This window comes from Hippocampus bargibanti, linkage group LG07, assembly GCF_051943395.1.
Source record: "Hippocampus bargibanti isolate YZ-2025 linkage group LG07, ASM5194339v1, whole genome shotgun sequence".
Classification (NCBI taxonomy): Eukaryota; Metazoa; Chordata; class Actinopteri; order Syngnathiformes; family Syngnathidae; genus Hippocampus; species Hippocampus bargibanti.
In genome coordinates, this window is record NC_142740.1 from 26265200 (window position 1) to 26283550 (window position 18351).

Sequence of the window (18351 nt, forward strand, 5' to 3'; positions counted from 1 at the left end):
AGAGAGAGAGAGAGAGAGAGAGAGAGAGAGCGAGCGAGCGAGCGAAGTCACGCGACTTGAGGGAGATTCCCTGACGTGACTTCCTGGAAAAAAAAAAATCAGCCATCTTCCTAACGGCCATTCCCAGAAAATTCAAGTTAAACCCAAGGTCCCTTCCATTGTCAACATGTTACACAATATACGCACGCCACTGATGAGATACGCCGAGTGGGAGAGAGGGGGGTCACTTTATTAGGTTTAGCAGAATGTACGACCCCCAATGTTTCCTGAATGTGGCCTCCCCCAAAAAGTCCTACATTACAGTATATGGGTCTGGATTTATGTACATATACGAGCTAAAAATGGGGGTGGCTCTACAAAATACAATGTAATACATACATACATATTGGTTTATATAGCGCTTTAACAACAGCTGAAGCTGGAAGAAAGCGCTAACATGGGAAAAAAAGGAACATGTTGCACCCTTGTGGATGGGAAACACATTACCAGAGGCCATGGCAAGCGCTTTATCGACATCCAAGCATGAAAAAACAAAACCCGAATTTGGGAATGGCGCTTTCAATTCACAAATAAATTAATGAATGGCTAACCTAGCTTGCATGTTTTGGGGAATATATGAGTAAACTGGAGTACCCGGAGAGAACCCACGAAAGAGCAGAGAAAATATGTCCAACCCATTACCCTGTGAGGCCAACAAGCTAGCTAATTTTGGTTAGCGTTCATGAAAAAGAATTTTGTAAAGTGTAACACAGAACCTCAGCCCAGAAGAAAGATTCAAAAGAAGCTAACAAAATTTGTGATGCTACAAAACGTAAACTTACATTAAACCGTGACTGTAAAGTGTACTTGAGAGTTATGAAAGGCGCTTAGCGGCTTGTAGCAAGCAATGCAAACATTGCATTGTGCACCATGACGACAAACGACAACTGGAGCAAAATCTTCAGCCATGGATATTTACTGTAAATTAAGCAAGGTAGCATTTGTGGTAGGTACAGCCTTAATTTAAAAAAAAACTATACTTTGCGACAATGTTTTTTTTTGCGATGACTCGTCTTATTGTGTTTCAAATTGTGAAAAATGAGGCAGGCAGCTTTAAGCAACTTTTCAGAGTTGTCTTCCCTGTTGTCCGCTAACTTTTTGTCATGACTTTCAGACACTGTTTTTACTATAATTTGGACAAGTTTGGCGGGCCGGATTAAAAAGCCTACCGGGCCGTATGTGGCCCGCGGGCCGTAGTTTGCCAATGACTGGTATACAGTATACACAGCCCCCAATGTGAAACTCTTGTTTGCTAGCTAGCGAAGGAGCTTTTTTTTGCGTTTTTTTTCCAGGCCCATGTGTACAAACAGCAACTTCGAGCTTAAACGGCTTTTCAGCACTTTAGCGAACCAAATGAGGAGAAAAGTATAGGTTGTGTTTCTGGGGAAGTGTGTGTGAAGTAACACCCCCCCAACCCCACCGCCGTTGCTTTCTGGTTTACTGTAATCGAGCAGTGTTGGTTTCAGAGTAGCCACTCGTGTTTCGCAGCATCAATAATAAAACCAACACAAGCACGTGTTGGTCAATAAAGAGTTCCATCGGGCATGATGGTAAGATACTTTAGCGTAGCTAGCCCATCGTTTCGTAGCTCTAATCTTTTTTTTTTTATATGTTCTTCCCTTCACAGCTAATTGCTTCGCCTATGTAACCCGACGCGTGTCCCGCTAGCACTAAAGTGTTGTTCAGGCCGCAGCAGCTTGTAAGTACTCGCCTTGCCGAGTCAGCACAATGAGGGCTTGATAAGACGCATTAATAATTCAGCGCGTTATTTTAAAATGCAGTTTGCGGCCAAAGACAATTTCGTTAAGATTCACTCTGGTTTCTGACCCCTAGCTCAAATGTCAACGGTTAGCTTTGGCCATTTGCTCTGCCTGATGATGTGATTTTTATCAGTTTTGCACTTGGGGAATAAGAATAAAGCAGAATAATCCTCCTGTTTTTCAGCCGTCCAAGGAGGCTAATACAGTATTTTATGTAGGAACGATCACTGCTGTCAACTGAAATTGACATTAAAGTGGCTAGCTAGCGCAGAATCGCTGTTAAGTCAAACATAATTGCCTTTGTGTCCTCGCGAGAGGCCTACAGGGAAAAACGGAGAAGTCATGCTAATTGCTAAGCTAACCTAAAACTAATACGAAATTATTCAAGACCAGAATTAAGTTATCGGGTGACCGAATACACTTTTCAGAGAAGTCTAACTGGAAACACTTTCATGGCAGAGCATATTTGATTTTGAAAAGCAAAATAGATGGAAAAATGTGTGTGGAAGCTGGAGATTAAATTTGCTAAAAGTAGCATAAAAGCATATTCAGACTGTATAAACTATTTATAAAAATCAGCTGTCAAAACCACGGATTAGTTAGATAGCTAGCCAGATAGCTTGGTAGATAGCTAGCTGGAGAGCTTGATAGCTAGATAGATAACTGTAGATACTGTCGATAGCTACCTAGCAAGATCTTGTCTGTGACTGCTAAGTATCCTTGAGAGCTTTGAAAGGCGCTTAAAATGTAATGTATTATTGTTATCTTTATTAATATTATTATTATTATTATAGATAGATAGATATCTAGTAGATAGCTAGATATCTAGATGGCTAGATATTTAGATAGCTAGATAGCTAGATATCTAGTAGATAGCTGGATAGCTAATAGATAGCTGGATAGCTAATAGATAACTAATAGATAGCTGGATAGCAAATATATAGCTAATAGAGAGCTGGATAGCAAATAGATAGCTATAGCTAATAGATAGCTATAAATAATAGATAGCTAATATATAGCTATAGCTAATAGATAGCTAATAGATAGCTATAGCTCATAGATAGCTAATAGATAGCTAGAGCTAATAGATAGCTAATATATAGCTAATAGATAGTTATAACAAATAGATAGCTAATAGATAGCTATAGCTAATAGATAGCTAATAACTGGATGGATGGACATTGGTTTTCCTCCACAAAAAAAAAGGAAAACCAATTGTTCATTTGTCCCATTGTCTTGTGTTAATTGTTTCATAAAAATCTTGCTCCATGTAAGGAATTAATCAGCCTGTGGAAACGGGCTGATTAATTCCTTACATGGAGCTTTGTCGCCATTTTCTGCCTTTTTTGGGTGCGACATTTTCCAGTCCTAATGCCTCAAAATGACACGGAATAAATTATTTAATCGACTGCAAACATGTATGCTTTCTTCTTCAGAACTATTTGAATCATATTCATAACTGGATGAGTAACAAGAAAGCATATTATCCGAATCTGAAGCCATTGTTTTGATTCTTGAGCAAGGCAAGACGTCCTGGCGTGACGTCACGAACAAGGGGGCGGGACCTTCTGAGGTCATTTTGAAGTACTTTTTAGAGACTTAAAGTCATTTTTATTGGTGTTTTGCATTTGACTAAAAATATCATACTGCGTGTTTTGGGTATTTTAGATGCTATAAAACGTTTTTCTGATGTCAGTTAGGAAACAAAAAAGTGACGTCGGTTGTCCTTTAAATGACGATCCAGTCGTCATTTCCCGGATCACAATGCGCATCCCCTCGTCCTCCCAGAATCCTCCCCTTCCCATTGGAGGAACGCGTATCGCCTGATGATGCCGGTCACCTGATGATCTCACGCTGATGATCTTACAGCAGGTGACTCATCAGGCGCCGTTTACTGGAATCACATCGCCTCAATCATGCCCCAATCGGCCACTTTCGTTTTTTATCTGCTGATGATGATGCTGCTGCATCGTGTGCGTCGCATCGCGCAGCCTTCTTTTTCTCCCTCCCATCCCCCGCGTAGTCCTCCTTCGTTTTCATTCCCATCAGATTCCATTAAATTCTTACTGGGAAATATGCAAAAAGCTTTGCATAAATCTGAGGGTTATAGAATAACATTGTTATCACTGCAGCGAACCGTCACTATGCCTGCAATTTAGGACTAAGATGAGAAATGAATAACAAATATAAATAAAGAAGTGATACCTTGGCTTACAAACTTAATTGGTTCCCAGGCAGAGTGTGTAAGGCGAAAAGTGTGTATCCCAAAATGTAATTTCTCATAGGAAACCATTAACATGAGAATAATCCGTTCCCAGGTCCCCATAAAACATAATTTTCTTCTTTCTAATTTTCTAAGCCTTAAAACTACACAACATATATATTCTTTTATGTATAATAAATGTGCTATGGTATTATAATTAAAGAAATAAACTGTACTATATAATAAAGTCCTTTTATTTACCTTTGTAATGGTCGTTGATGGCTTGATGGAATGGAGTGGCTGGTTTCCTCAGCATTAAACACTTGATGAGGAACGTAGCCTTCTTCTTTCACCATCTTGAGGAATGATCCCTAATAGGTGCTTTCTCTGTGATAATTTTATCTAGTTCTTCATCAATTGTGTTCTGTTAAGCTGGGTTGATAGCTTTTTGCAGCAAGTGTACCGATGGCTTGTGCGGGTTGTTTGTGGAGCCTGATTGATGGGATATTTTAACCTTGCAGTCTACACTCTGCTTTTGAACTATCAAAGTTGAAGCTCTCTCACTGTTGTCTGCCTGTCTCGTTAATGATTAAACCACCTCCCCTCACTGCTGCGTTCTTGACCAATCACGTGGCTTTAACCGAAGACTGGGGGTGGGGAATAGAGGACAAAAACAGTCGGCTGCCATTTTGTTGTTAGAAGAACGGGCTCGCTCGCGAATGACACATCACTCATCATTGAGGCAGCTCCGTGTACGGAAAAAGTTCATATGCCAAGATAAAGTTCTTATGCCAAGGTAACATTTTCATAAATTTAACGTAAGGAAACCGAAAAGTTCGTAAGCCAAGGGGTTCCTAAACTGAGGTATCACTACATTATTGTCCGCTCACTGTCCGACGTATATCATGAGAATTTTATCGGGATCTGCTTGTGAAAGAAAGTTTTTGGGGCTTGAAGTTACCGTATTTTCTGCACTATAAGGTGCACCTAAAAGAAAAGATTTTTTTTTTCTTTTGTTGTTGTGTTTTCCCACAATTCTAGTAGCCCTTACCATAGTGACCGTTACAAAGCCCGTTTTTGCTAGCCATGTCCACCGCCCACCCACAAAACATTTTCACACAGACGAACAACAATTCGTAAGTATGGGAAAGCCACCACCCGAATGAAAAATGTTTTCATTGGGTAATTATGATTGAGCCTGGGAAGTCTGCCCAGCAACAGGTGCCCACGACTTGAGATTATTATTATTTTGATTTTTAAAAAAAGCACACACACACACACACAATGTATTAAGTGCTGATCCAAACAAACACACCATGCCCTGACACAGGCTTATTATTATTCTTATTCTTATTTGACGTTGTTATTGGAGATCATTATGTGAGATAATTATATCCATTAGCTGTGTGCCGTCTATTCAGCGATGCCAATGTCAATATTGGTTCACACGGCGCAGGAAAACGTCGGCCAGGTGGGGTGAGAATGAAGCACAACATAATTGAGTTACACGCAGTTTGCGATAATATAAAAATATTTGTACGTACTTTATGGCATTATCTCTTATGTGGAAAAAAATATTTTCAAATAGCTTTTCAAAAACAAAACAAATTGCTGTCGATGGAGTCAAGCCATGTTCAAATGTGTGTAACATTTGAGAGGTTGTTTGAGTGAAAATGTCCTTTTCCCACTAAAGGGCCTCTGTTTGTTTCCTGGTGGCGCTCTTTGACGTATGACTGACGCACACAGAGAGCACTTTTGTGTGTTGCAGGTGTGGAACTACATGAGGCCGAGCGAAGGGGTGTTTTATTTCTTCTATTCCTTCGGGGCCTCCTTGAGACACCCAAATCCACCCCACCCTTAAAGGAAAAAAAATGCTGGCCTGCTGCTGCAGAAAAAGGCCAGAAATTCTTACAACTTTCTCAGCTGTTTTTTTTTTTTTTTAATGTAACATGCACGTGACCGGCAATATTAACCTTTTGAAAATTCAGCCCCTGAGGCCAGTTTCTCAAAGCAACATGAAATTTAGAAGGCACGTGGAACGATTGGGAGGCCATAAGACACAGCAAGATGTCCGCTGATACAAAGAGAACATTTTCCGGTTATTGTCACTATTTTCAACAATGCTCTCTGGTTGGTTTGGGAACGTTTAAACGTGCCTTCAAAATAAAATCGCAAAATACAAAGTGCATGAAAAAAAGACTCACCATCGATGAACATTACGCTTTGGTGTGTGAGAATCTCCAGTTGAGATAAAACTGCTGATACTATCTCTGAAATGTAGACTTATTTTTCTTTAAAATCGTGGACTCCTCTCTTGTTTCTTGGGAGGGCCTTTTCTTGTTTCCCAAAGATGTTTGTTTAGAATTCATTTTGCTCCCTCCTGGGTTCCATTTTAGCGATGTAACAATATTATTGTTTTGTCAAATTAGGTTGATGTTGCGAGTGGGACGTCTTTAGGTGAGCAACAGGGTGTGACGTATGTTCTCCCGCCGATGTAACGAGAGTTACGTACTTGTTCTTGCCACTTGTTCACCCCAATAAAAATCAAGTAAACAAGATGCCTTAACAGTCTCTTCTGTATGGCCAGTAAGAACGGAACAGAGTGAAACAAAATTTTACTTGCGTATTTTGACTGAGAAGCGCGCCTTTACCTGAATCAAGTGTGAAAATTGAAGACATATGTAACAAAATCCGGTGACTTTTCAAAATAAAACGTTTGTGATTACGAAATAAACAAAGGGAATGTAAGTTTGGTAAGCATGTGTATCACATGAGGAGACACAAAAAAAAGTCTCATGAAAACAATGGTTAATCACTTACCTATTCTGTGTTTAATGTTATCCCAAAAAGCGGCCTGAAGATCCCTGGTTAAAACAACTTTTTAATATGCGTAACAGCATTAGAACATTCCACGTGACAAACTTTTTCTAACAAACTTTAACGATTGGTGGTTCTCTCAAATAGACACACTTGTCATTAATTTTCTTTTGATGAGCTTTTTGTTTTTAATGTGGCTATAGCTCTGGTCGTAAGTTTATGTGTTTGCCATTGGTGTCATAAATCGACTTGCCTACGCTACTAAGCCCTCGTCTCTGGATGATGGCTGCGTTTTAATGGGCTTGTTTGGATTCGCAAAGAAGCTTTTGAATTCTGAACATGACGCAAATCTATCGAGCGAGCCAGAAGGCCATCGGGCTCCTCTCCAGATAGAAAATTATATCTAAATGTTATTTATAATGGGCCGCAGATTTACAATACGCTGTGTAACATAAGAGGCGGGCGGTACATTGTGTCCAGTCAACAGGTAGACGAGCTGGGCACCGCTCCCAGAATGGAGGCTCTTAACGGCAGTAAAACGCCACAACACTGACCTTTCCTCTTTTGGAATCTCCACCAGCCTACTCGATCACTCCATTTGCCTTTACTCGTCTGTCTTGTGTGCCGTTTGATGCTTACAAAGTGCTACAAAGAAGTGCTTATTGTGTACTCTTTAATCCTTTCATGCACTCTGTAACCTGATAACATGATAAGTTGTCCACTGCAGTAACTGTTGTCCCTGAAAGGGTTAAAGTAGTTTGACCTTTGATTCCTCTTAATTTTCCTTAATTTGTTTCATATGTTTTTATTTATTTTTGCCCTTATTTTGGTTGTGAGGCTAAAATAACATGACATAAGAAATAATATCATGTAAATGAAATTTAACTTGCTTACTTTGGGTGTGTGGCTAATTTAATATGAAAATGAGACTTTCTTTATTTTGTATTTCATTTGGATAATTTAGTATTTGCCCAGTTTAGCCTCAAGACAAGAGACAATTTAAATAATTTTACGATTGAACATGTTGCTTTTAAACTGAATTGTTAGTTTTTATGTCACTCAGTTTGAGAGCTCAGAAAATATATTTTAGCGTAGTTAAAATGTTTGTTTTAATTTAAAAGTAATGGAATATCAATTAATGTTATTTTTATATTGAATTCATTCTTGAGATAATATCAATTTCGTTTTAACTGAATTTTGGTTATTTGAGTGCAAAAAGTGTGATAAACTATTATTTAAAGGACAATCAACACCATTTTTTTTTGTTTCCTAACTGACATCAGAAAAACGTTTTATAGCATCTAAAATACCCAAAACACTCAGACTGATATTTTTAGTCAAATACAAAACACCAATAAAAATGAGTTAAAGTGTGCCAAAACTACTTCAAAATGACCTCAGAAAGTTTCATTCTTGTTCATGACGTCACGCCAGGACGTCTTGCCTTGCTCAAGAATCAAAACAATGGCTTCAGATTCGGAGAAGATGCTTTCTTGTTACTCACCCAGTTATGAATATGATTCAAATAGTTCTGAAGAGGAAAGCATACATGTTTGCAATCGATTAAAGAAATCCTCCCGTCTCATTTTGAGGCGTCTTGACTCCAATGTAGCGTCCCAGAAAATGCACAAGATGGCACCCAAGCTCTGTTGGAAATGGGCTGATTTGTCTGCTGGAAATTTGTGTCAACTAGTATCAAAAAGTAGTCTTGGTGCAACAAACAACGATTCACCATTGTGTTATTTATGTTTTTTTCCTTCTAATTTTGCCATCAACACGAAGTTTTCAGACCAAACAAAGTACCCAAAATGAATTGTGTGTCGCTTTCTCGGTCAGGGGCGTTCCTTCAGTGATGTCACGTCTGGAATCGTCATCAATTCAAAAACAAGACTTCCTGAATATTCAGCGCGAGTCTTAAAACGTAAAATATGCGGTGGCTATATGCGGTGGAATCTTATTGAAATACACTCAGTAGAAGTCATTTGAAGTGATTTTACCAATTATGGACACAACTTGTCCGGAGGCGTCTGTTGTCCTTTAAATGAATTTTAATAATGATTATTTGGAGTGCTAAACTAAACCCCTAAGAAACAAATTATCTTGACTGAATGCTTTCTTAATTTTGATCATCAGACTGCTGCGTTATGACAAAATGGCAAATAATTACATTTCAACTTTGCAAGTCTAGTATTTCCTTTTTTTACGATGTAACACATATTCCTTTGAAGTATGACGGGTAAACCGCACTTGTTTTAAAATACGAGCCGTCTCTCTTTTGGTGAGGTTAAGACTTAATTCCAGCGGGCTGTCCGTCACTGTGACTGTGTGGGCTTAAAAGTGGCCCAAACGCTGACATGTTTTGCTTTGCAATGAAAACACACGTGCGCTAATACTGGCGAGCGAGTGCGTGCGCGTCGTCGCGTTCTGCACTTTCCACGTGTGATGTAATTAGAAAGCAATTTGCCCCTTGACAACGTGACCCAAGAAAAACACACGCTTTATTAAAACGAAACAAATTACCACATTTTAGGCCCCGTAGGACGCCCCAATACATCACATGGATGGATTACTGTTACCACATCCACTCCTTTATCGTGACCAACTACGCCACAACGTGTCTTCGCTTGACCCGCAAACTGGCCTGAAAAGCTTAACTCAACACGAATGCGCTATTTTTATACAATCTGTGTTTTAATCTTCATAGCGTGAAAAGAATTTGGATTGTGCAGGTTTTCGATACAGCCAACTGGATGATTTTTTTTTTTTTCGCGTCGTACTGCACACATTTATGTGATTCTTAGAATTTTAGTTATTTATGTTATTGTTAGTTCACGTAATGCACTGCAGAGTGCCATTTTTGTGGGTCTTTTTTTAAACAAATTGACGCATCTAATTAATGCAGCTATTCAAAAAAAATTGCCATTAATATTTTCTGTACTGATAACTTAAGAATAAAAAAGAAATCACTCATTTTGAGTGCAATGCTAAGCTATATGTCAATATTTATTTCGACGTCCATGTTTTTTTAGAAAGATGATATATTTTCAATTTTACTTAACAAAGCTAAATTCTGTTCGATTTTTGTATCAACAGTTCTTTTCCTGTCAATATTTGTGAAGATAAGGTGTTTGGAAAATGTATTTAATAAAAAAAAATCAAGCTTTGGAGTAATGTGATGGTTCTTCGATCCAAAATGGCCGACTTCAATCCAAAATGGCTGACTTCCTGTGAAGTGTTGGATATGGGTTATTAATATTTTTTTTTGTCAACATAAATGAATGAATGAATGAACAAACAAATAAATACATAAATAAACGAATAGATAAATAAATAAATAAATAAATAAATAAATAAATAAAATGACACACAAAAAAACAAATACTAAATAAATAACTGGATGGATGGATAGATGGATAGTTCGCTCGATAGCTCGCTAGCTAGATAGTTCGCTAGCTAGCTAGATAGCTAGTTAGATAGATAGCTAGACAAATAGCTCGCTAGCTAGATAGATAGTTAGTTAGGTAGATAGCTAGACAGATAGCTCGCTAGCTAGCTAGATAGTCCACTAGCTAGATAGATTGGTCGCTATCTAGCTAGCTTGCTAGCTAGATAGCTCGCTAGCTAGATGGCTAGCTCGCTAGCTAGTTCGCTCACTAGCTAAATAGATAGCTTGCTAGCTAGATAGATAGATAGCTCACTAGCTAGCTAGATAGCTCGTCAGCTAGATAGATAGCTGGCTAGCTAGGTAGCGGGCTCGCTAGATATATAGATGGCAAGCTAGATAGATTTCTTGTTACAATTCGAAGCTGGATCTGGGCATTACATTTTCATACTTATCTTACTTGAAGTTTGTGTTTTATGGCAACTTCACCACAAATGGAAATTGCCAAATCCACACTAAAAGCCTGCTTTCGTCACATCTTCGCCTGGCTCTTCGGTATCACTACCACACAGACACCAATGAATGCGGCAGCTCTGTTTTCATTGGGAAACGGACAGTTGGGCGTTTGTTCGCTTACTCGCCGATTAGTGTGGATTTAGTTTGTCTTTTGAGGAGCTGGCCGTTTTAAAATCCAAGCAGATCACGTTCCAGCATCGGTGCCAGTGTGTGAGACGGCGTGCGTGCGTATGCAATTGCGAGCGCTTGTATAAGTGTCAACGTGTTTCGTGGGAGTCGGTGTGTGCGTGTGTGAATTTGTCTGCGGGAAGGCAAAGCGGTCGACTGCAAGAGAAAAGACGAAGCAGATGCTCGCTCTCGACGAGGGCGACAGGATGGTGCCAAGAGACTGTTGCTGCTGGCACGACGCTTGTGTATGAGTGACAGAGTCGTTGCAAATGTCGATGGAAGGCGAGGAGGGGGGGGGATGGTTCTCTTTAGTGCAGTAGTTGTGCCCTTATAAAGAAGGCGGCGGGATATACTGTTCTCGGAGTGAAATGCCATATTAAATAAACACAGAGTAGTGGGTGGCGTATGTGTGTGTGATGTAAAAATAGAGTGTATATACTTAGTCTTTACGCTACGACTCCAAGATTGGAGCTCAATCAGTGCACTACTAAGAACTGGAGAATTTGGTCGTCGTGGGGGGCGGGGGGCAAAGGACTATATCGTTATCAGTATAGCTTTTCCCAATGTTTTTTTTTTCTTCTCCTCAATACCAAAACTGAAAAATAAAATTGAACAGTGTGTTCCATACAAAATATTTATCTGGATGCGTTTATATGAGACTTCTTCTTAACTCATTCACTGCCATTCACAAATTTAAAGTCAAAGACAGCTTCATTGTCAAATATGCTAATAATAATAATAATAATACATTTTGACCACCACCATCACCCCCTCGCAAATAGTGACAACCCCAACACAAAAAAAGAAGGAATATCCATGCCAACAAAATGACACACCACCATGTCATATGCACATTATGAAGAAAACACCATGTTGCTCACTTGAGCTATCTAGCTGGCTATCCGGCTATCTAGCTAACTATCTAGCTGACTCCCTAGCTAGCTATCGAGGTGGCTACCTAGATAGCTATCTATTTGCTATCTAAATACCTGGCTATTACTTGGCTATTAGCTAGCTAGCTAACTATCTTGCTGGATACCTAGCTAGCAATCGAGCTGGCTACCTAGCTATCTATCTATTTGCGATCTATTTGCTATCTAGCTACCTGGCTATTAGTTATCTATTAGCGAGCTAGCTCACTTTATCTATTTCAGTTATTCCGGGTTGAGTGAACGCTGCCGCTGCTCATCCACAGCAAAACTGATCCTGTGACTGTAAAGTGACCTTGAGAGTTTTGAAAGGCGTTTATAAATTAAATGTATTATTATTATTATTATTATTATTATTATTATAAACCCATAGAGACTTTTGGGCCAGAAATGTCCGTGGCTGCCCACCCAGTTTCTTTGTCGTCCACCTTCGGTGGGCCGGCCAACTGTAGCAGGTACCAGAAATGGGCTTTCTTCCAATATTGTGAATCTAAGTGTTATGTCACATCAATACGAGTGGTCTGCCTCCACCAGCGAGGACAATACAGTATGTGTGCATCTGCGTAGAGTTGAAGTAGGGCTGGGCCTGTGCCAGCAGAAGACAAGTAGTATGAAGTCATTACCAGGCGGACCGGGGAGTAAGTGTGTTTGTGTTTGAGTGAGAAGGCGGGGCTTGTCGCTTGTACACATCTGTGTTTTCATTGCCTTGATTCTAAAAACACATTGGTTCATAGATTGTTGTACTTTCTGTGTATGTGTATATGTGTTAGTGAAGGGAAAGTGAAGCTTCATGAAGCACTCGTGATTTTTAAGACATTTACTTGGCACTAACCTTCATATTTAAAACCGAGAGCGCTATCTGGAGGAGTAAAAAAAAATAGTGAGTGCTTCATGAAGCTTCATTTTCCCATCACGAGTGTGTGTATATGCATGCACACGTTGAAAAAAAAAACATACCTGTGAACTTGTGCGTTTTCCTCGTATTTTATACATTTTTTTATAACATTTCAAATAATGTATGCCGTACGACAACTTTTATGCAGGATTTTATTTTTAAATGTGAACTGATCTTCCAAAGACCATTTTGGCTCAAATAAATAATTTATAAATAAATAAATAAATAAATAAATACAAATATAATATATGTTATATAATATTCATTATTAATATATTTTATTTATTTATAATATCATATCATATCATATCATATCAAATAATATAACATAATATTATATATATTATTAATATTTATAATATCACATCATATCAAATAATATCACATAATATAATATTTATTGTTAATATTTATTTGTTTATTTAAATTTAATATCATATTTATTATTAATATTTATAATATTATATATATATATATATATATATATATAATGTAACATAACATAACGTAACATCATATCATATCATACAATATCATATCATATAATATAATATAATATAATATAATATCGTATCATATATTTATTATTAACATTTACATTTACGTTTATTTATAATATAGTATAATATATCATATAACGCTGGCGCGTCTGGCTGCCGCTGCTCACCCACAGAATAACTTATCCTGTGACTGTAAAGTGACATTGAGTTATGAAAGGTGCTTAAAAATGAAATGTATTATTATTATTATTATCATTATTATATAAAAATATGGGCTTCAGATGCAATGAAATTACGTTGAATATTTGCAATATTTTTCTAAAAATTAAAAAAACCTAAAAAAAATATACCATGATATCACTCATTCAGTATTTCGAAAGAAACTATTCTAAAACGTTAAACCGAATCACACGTAACACTTCTATTGGGCAACACTTGTTTTAAAACAAAAAATGAATGGTGGAGGGAAACAAACAAAAAAATTCAAATCACATCATCAAACCGAATGATTCTGAATATGAAGTTTGAGTGCAACTCACTGCTGAACACTCTCTGCTGTCCTGCTGCTGTGTTGCTGTGATGCTTTCCATGTTGCACTTGTTTATGGGGCGGCAGGACGGAGGGCTTGAGTCAGAGGTTCACAGAGAAGAAGCATTGAAGTCGAGGCCAATGTTTATGTTTGTGTCTGGTTCTCTCTTTCTCTCTTTTCACTGTACAAACAGTGAGCCAGCGCCATCTTTCTCCCCCTCCCTCTAATCCTTCCATCCAGTTGACAAGCGTCAATGTCGCTCCTCGACGTCTATCCACCTGCCAGTGTTTGTGTTCCAGTCTGGCTCTGCGTGTCTGCGAGGGAAACGGGGAGAGAGGAAAAGCCATCAGGTGGATGGACGTAGGGTTGGAGGAGCAGGAAACACAAGAAACGAACGCCTGTGGTACCGCCATCAAAAGTTTCCATGGACGGAAGGGGGCGGGGGGGGGGCGACAGACGTCTATGTAAGGTTTATCAGGAAGGAGTGCAGCTCGTTAGACAGCAGGGAGATTTTTTTTTTTGTTTTTTGTGACTGGACTTTCCTTGTTAGCTTTTCCCATCTGTGATGTATACAAACACCACAAGAACACAGGAAGCACGTGTAGCTATACTTTGTTTGACATGTGCGAACAAACCGGGGGCGGAGTCAAAAGTTGACACACGTGCAAAACTTTACCAAAACACTCATCAGACGAGCAGGTATAAATAAAAGTTAAACAAAAATATTAACTTAGCATTTTCCTTTGCTTTTGTGTGTACAGTGAGACCTCAACTTACAAACACCTTAACTTACAAACTTCTCGTCTTACAAACGTCAAATTTATGAAAATTAAACCTTATCATAAACACTATCTTCATAATACACATCCACCACGGCTAGCGGAGTGATCTTCGGCGGAAGCACACGACCGAACAGCACCAGAGGTTAAGTTACCAACAGTCCTTATGGAAGGTGACTCTCTTTCCATAAGCCATCAACGACCATCAAAAAGGTAAATAAAACTTTATTTTACAGCACAGTTTATTTCTTTAATTACAGTCCTCATGTAATGCGCCACTCTTTCCAAACAGCAATTCCCTTTGACCTTCAACCTCCAACGCCATTCCATCAAGCCATAAATGACCATCACAAATGTAAATAAGTGACTTTATGATACAATTCAGTGTATTTCTTTCATTACAATACAATAGCACATAATAAGGTATGTTGTGTGTAGTTTTAAGGCTTATTTTGTTGAAAAGTATATTTTATGGAAACCCGGGAACGGATTATTCCCATTTTAATGGTTTCCTATGGGAATTTTTTTTTAGATACACACTTTTCGCCTTACACAATCTGTCTAGGAACCAATTAAGTTCGTAAGTTGAGGTCTCACTGTATTTCCTTTTCTGCTTCTATCTCCTGCACTGATTGGTTGTTAGGTAGCCAATCAAAGTGATTAATTGTAGGAGGTGGTTCAAGTGTTTATTCAACATTTAAAAATACTTCACAAATACCATTGATAGTTAATGTATATTTTTGTATAAAATAAATGTATTTATTTATTTACTCATGTATTTATGTATACAGGTAACATCCGACTTACGACCGAGTTCCGTTCCGACCAAACGGTCATAAGTCGAAATGGTCGTAAGTCGAAATCCATTCAAAATGTTCAATAGAGACTCAGAGGCTAAATGACACGCAAACTTTCCCCCTCTGGTGCCATCACACGGTCGATTGCTGTGCGAGAGTAGGATGCTGGCTGCCTGGCCAAAATTGTCCTACGCGTTGCCGGCCTGCTAGCGTGTTGGGGTGCCAGGCATAGAATTAAAATTTTTAAAAATAGGGTCTGGAATTCATGGTTGTAAGTACGGGTGGTCGTAAGTCGAGCTGGTCGTAAGTCGGATGTTACCTGTATATTTATTTATGTCTATATATATTCATTTATTTATTTGTGTTTATGTATCTGTTTATTTATTTGTTTGTTTGTTTGTTTGTTTGTTTATTTATCCATCCATTTATTTTTTGGTGCATCAGTTTATTTATTTATTTATTCATTCAGTTATTTATTTACTTATTTGTTTGTTTATTGGTGTGTCAGTTTATGTATTTATTTATTCATCCATTTATTTATTTATGTATTTATTAATTCAATCTGTCCGTTATTTATTTATTTTATTTTCATTGGTGCAGTTTCATTGGTTCAGTTTATTTATGTATCTATGTATTTATTTATGTATTTATGTATGTATGTATGTATGTATGTATGTATGTATGTATGTATGTATGTATTTATTTATTTATTTATTTATTTATTTGTTTATTTATCCATCCATTTATTTATTTATGTATTCAGTTATATATTTAGTATTTGTTTGTTTTTTGGTGCGTCAGTTTATTTATTTATTCAGTCAGTTATTTATTTACTTATTTGTTTTTTTATTGGTGTGTCAGTTTATGTATTTATGTATTCATCCATTTATTTATTTATTTATTTATTCAATCAGTCCGTTATTTATTTATTTTATTTTCATTGGTGCAGTTTCATTGGTTCAGTTTATTTATGTATGTATGTATGTATGTATGTATGTATGTATGTATGTATGTATGTATGTATGTATGTATGTATGTATGTATTTATTTATTTATTTATTGGAACGTCACGCATTACAGTATATTGAAATTTCATTGACGAGAAATGACAGAAGTTGTAAAACCCAAAGGGGAAAAGAAATATTTATCTCATCTGGAGTTTTTACTGGAATTTTACAAGTGAGAAGTTATCAATGTACAGAAAATGGTTGACCTTTTAGGCACACTTTGGCCTTTGTGTGTCCTCCTCCACACCAGCTGCGTGGCTCTGCAGTTTTATAATGTAAAAAAAACCACAGCGTTTAGCGAACTCGTACATTCTCTCCTTCCTTTGTTGACACCTGAGAAGCAAACATTGTGCGGTTAGCATAGAAAACGTACGAATGCCACTATGACTTGTGGGTTGATTTTTTTTTTTCCTCACAATTTCAGACTAAAATTACCTCCTGAGCAGGGCTAGCGAAACACTACATGTAATGGGTTTTACCACCACCTGTAGGATCAGTTTTAACAACAAATGACTCAAAATTGATTTTATTCTGCTCCATTAAATGCACCTGAACAAACTGTCATCCTAAAGATTAAAAAATATCCACCACACTTAAGGCAAGTGGGCTAGCAAACAAGCTAGCAACTCAGCTAGCTAGCAAAGCCGTTTAACATAGCCAAACTTTGGACAAACTTAGCAAAGCTAGCTCGACGATGCAGCTAGCTGGTGACCAATGAACGTGAACAGGAATGTTATTTTCAAAATGGCCCTGATTTTTATTTTGGTCCCAGAAAGGTAGTTTATAAATTGTTTGGTTACTAGCTGTTCACCCCCAATTTACCACCCATCCTTGTATTTTTCAAACATACCTACGAGGCTCCAAAAGGTGCTGTTGTTGTCAGCGAGTGGGTGTCCTGCTTGTTAATGGGGTCGGTGCAGCCCCTCCTGGGAGGACGAGGAGGAGGAGTATTAGGAGGAGGAAGACGAAGAGGGCAGCGAGGACACACTGTCCAAAGCTTTCAGCTCTGGGGCGGCCAGATGAAAAGAAAATAAGACGGCTACGCGTTCCATATGTCGGGGCAAAGGGTGAAAATGTGCTTTGCATTTGCTTCCCTCTACGGTTTGATTGGGACGTCCGTGGCACATTGTGTGTGTGCGTGTGCGTGCGTGTGCGTGTGTGTACGTGCGTGTCTAAATGAACTACAGTTGTGTTTTTAGTACTTAGTTTGAAGGATTATACAGAAACTGCCCAAGCGTGATGTGAGTGGGTGGCACATTCAAAAGGAAGATATGCTATGATATAAACTTTGCTTTTTCTTAAAGACTTTGTGGGGGTCCAAAGGTCTGTTATATTTTACTTCAACTCCAAAATATATAGTACGGTGATACCTTACAAACTTTTCGGTTTACAAACGATACATTTATTAACATTTTACCTTGGCATATGAACTATTTTTCGCGATAAACACAGAGCTGCCACAATGAGCCCGTTCTTCTAAACACAAAATGGCAGCCGACTGTTTTTGTCTTCTATTCCCCGCCCCCAGTGTTCGGTTAAAGCCACGTGATTGGTCAAGAACACAGCAGTGAGGGAGGGGGCAGGGGGTAACAGACAGAGTGAGAGTGAAGCCGTTCTCCAAAAAGAAAATGGCTGCCGACTTTTTTTGTCCTCTATTTCCCGCTCTGAGTCTTCGGTTAAAGCCACGTGATTGGTCAAGAACGCAGCAGTGAGGGGAGGTGGTTTAAACATTAAAGAGATGGGCAGACGACAGTGAAAGTTTCAATGTTGATAGTTCAAAGGCAGAGTGTAGACTGCAAGGTTAAAATATCCTATCAATCAGGCTCCACGAACAACCTGCACAAGCCATCTGTACACTTGATGCAAAACGCTATCAACCCAGCTAAACAGAACACAAATGACGAGGAACTAGATAAAATTATCGCAGATTTATCGAGAAAGCACCTACAAGTGATCATTCCTTAAAATGGTAAAACAAGAAGGTTCAAGTGTTTAATGCTGATGAAACCGGCCACTCCATTCCATCAAGC

At 38.3% G+C, this 18351-nt stretch overlaps 2 long non-coding RNA genes across 3 annotated transcripts in view; one reads left to right on the plus strand and one right to left on the minus strand.

Annotated features, from left to right (window-relative positions):
- Positions 1 to 6647, plus strand: part of LOC148895962 (uncharacterized) — an 18218-nt gene extending 11571 nt beyond the window's left edge. The window contains exon 3 of the long non-coding RNA XR_016115641.1: positions 5771 to 6647. This is a non-coding gene — a long non-coding RNA (uncharacterized LOC148895962). The remainder of the gene's footprint in view (positions 1 to 5770) is intronic.
- Positions 6648 to 9197: 2550 nt separating this feature from the next.
- On the minus strand, positions 9198 to 17348 carry LOC148895963 (uncharacterized). 2 transcript variants are annotated; one of them, XR_016115640.1, is made up of 4 exons: positions 17172 to 17348; positions 16528 to 16654; positions 13749 to 14052; positions 9198 to 10044 (listed from the first exon to the last, which is right to left on the minus strand). It is a non-coding gene; the product is annotated as an uncharacterized LOC148895963 (long non-coding RNA). The 2 variants fall into 2 exon arrangements; XR_016115639.1 differs by lacking the exon at positions 9198 to 10044 and having other exon boundaries at positions 13287 to 14052; positions 17172 to 17333.
- Positions 17349 to 18351: the final 1003 nt, after the last annotated feature.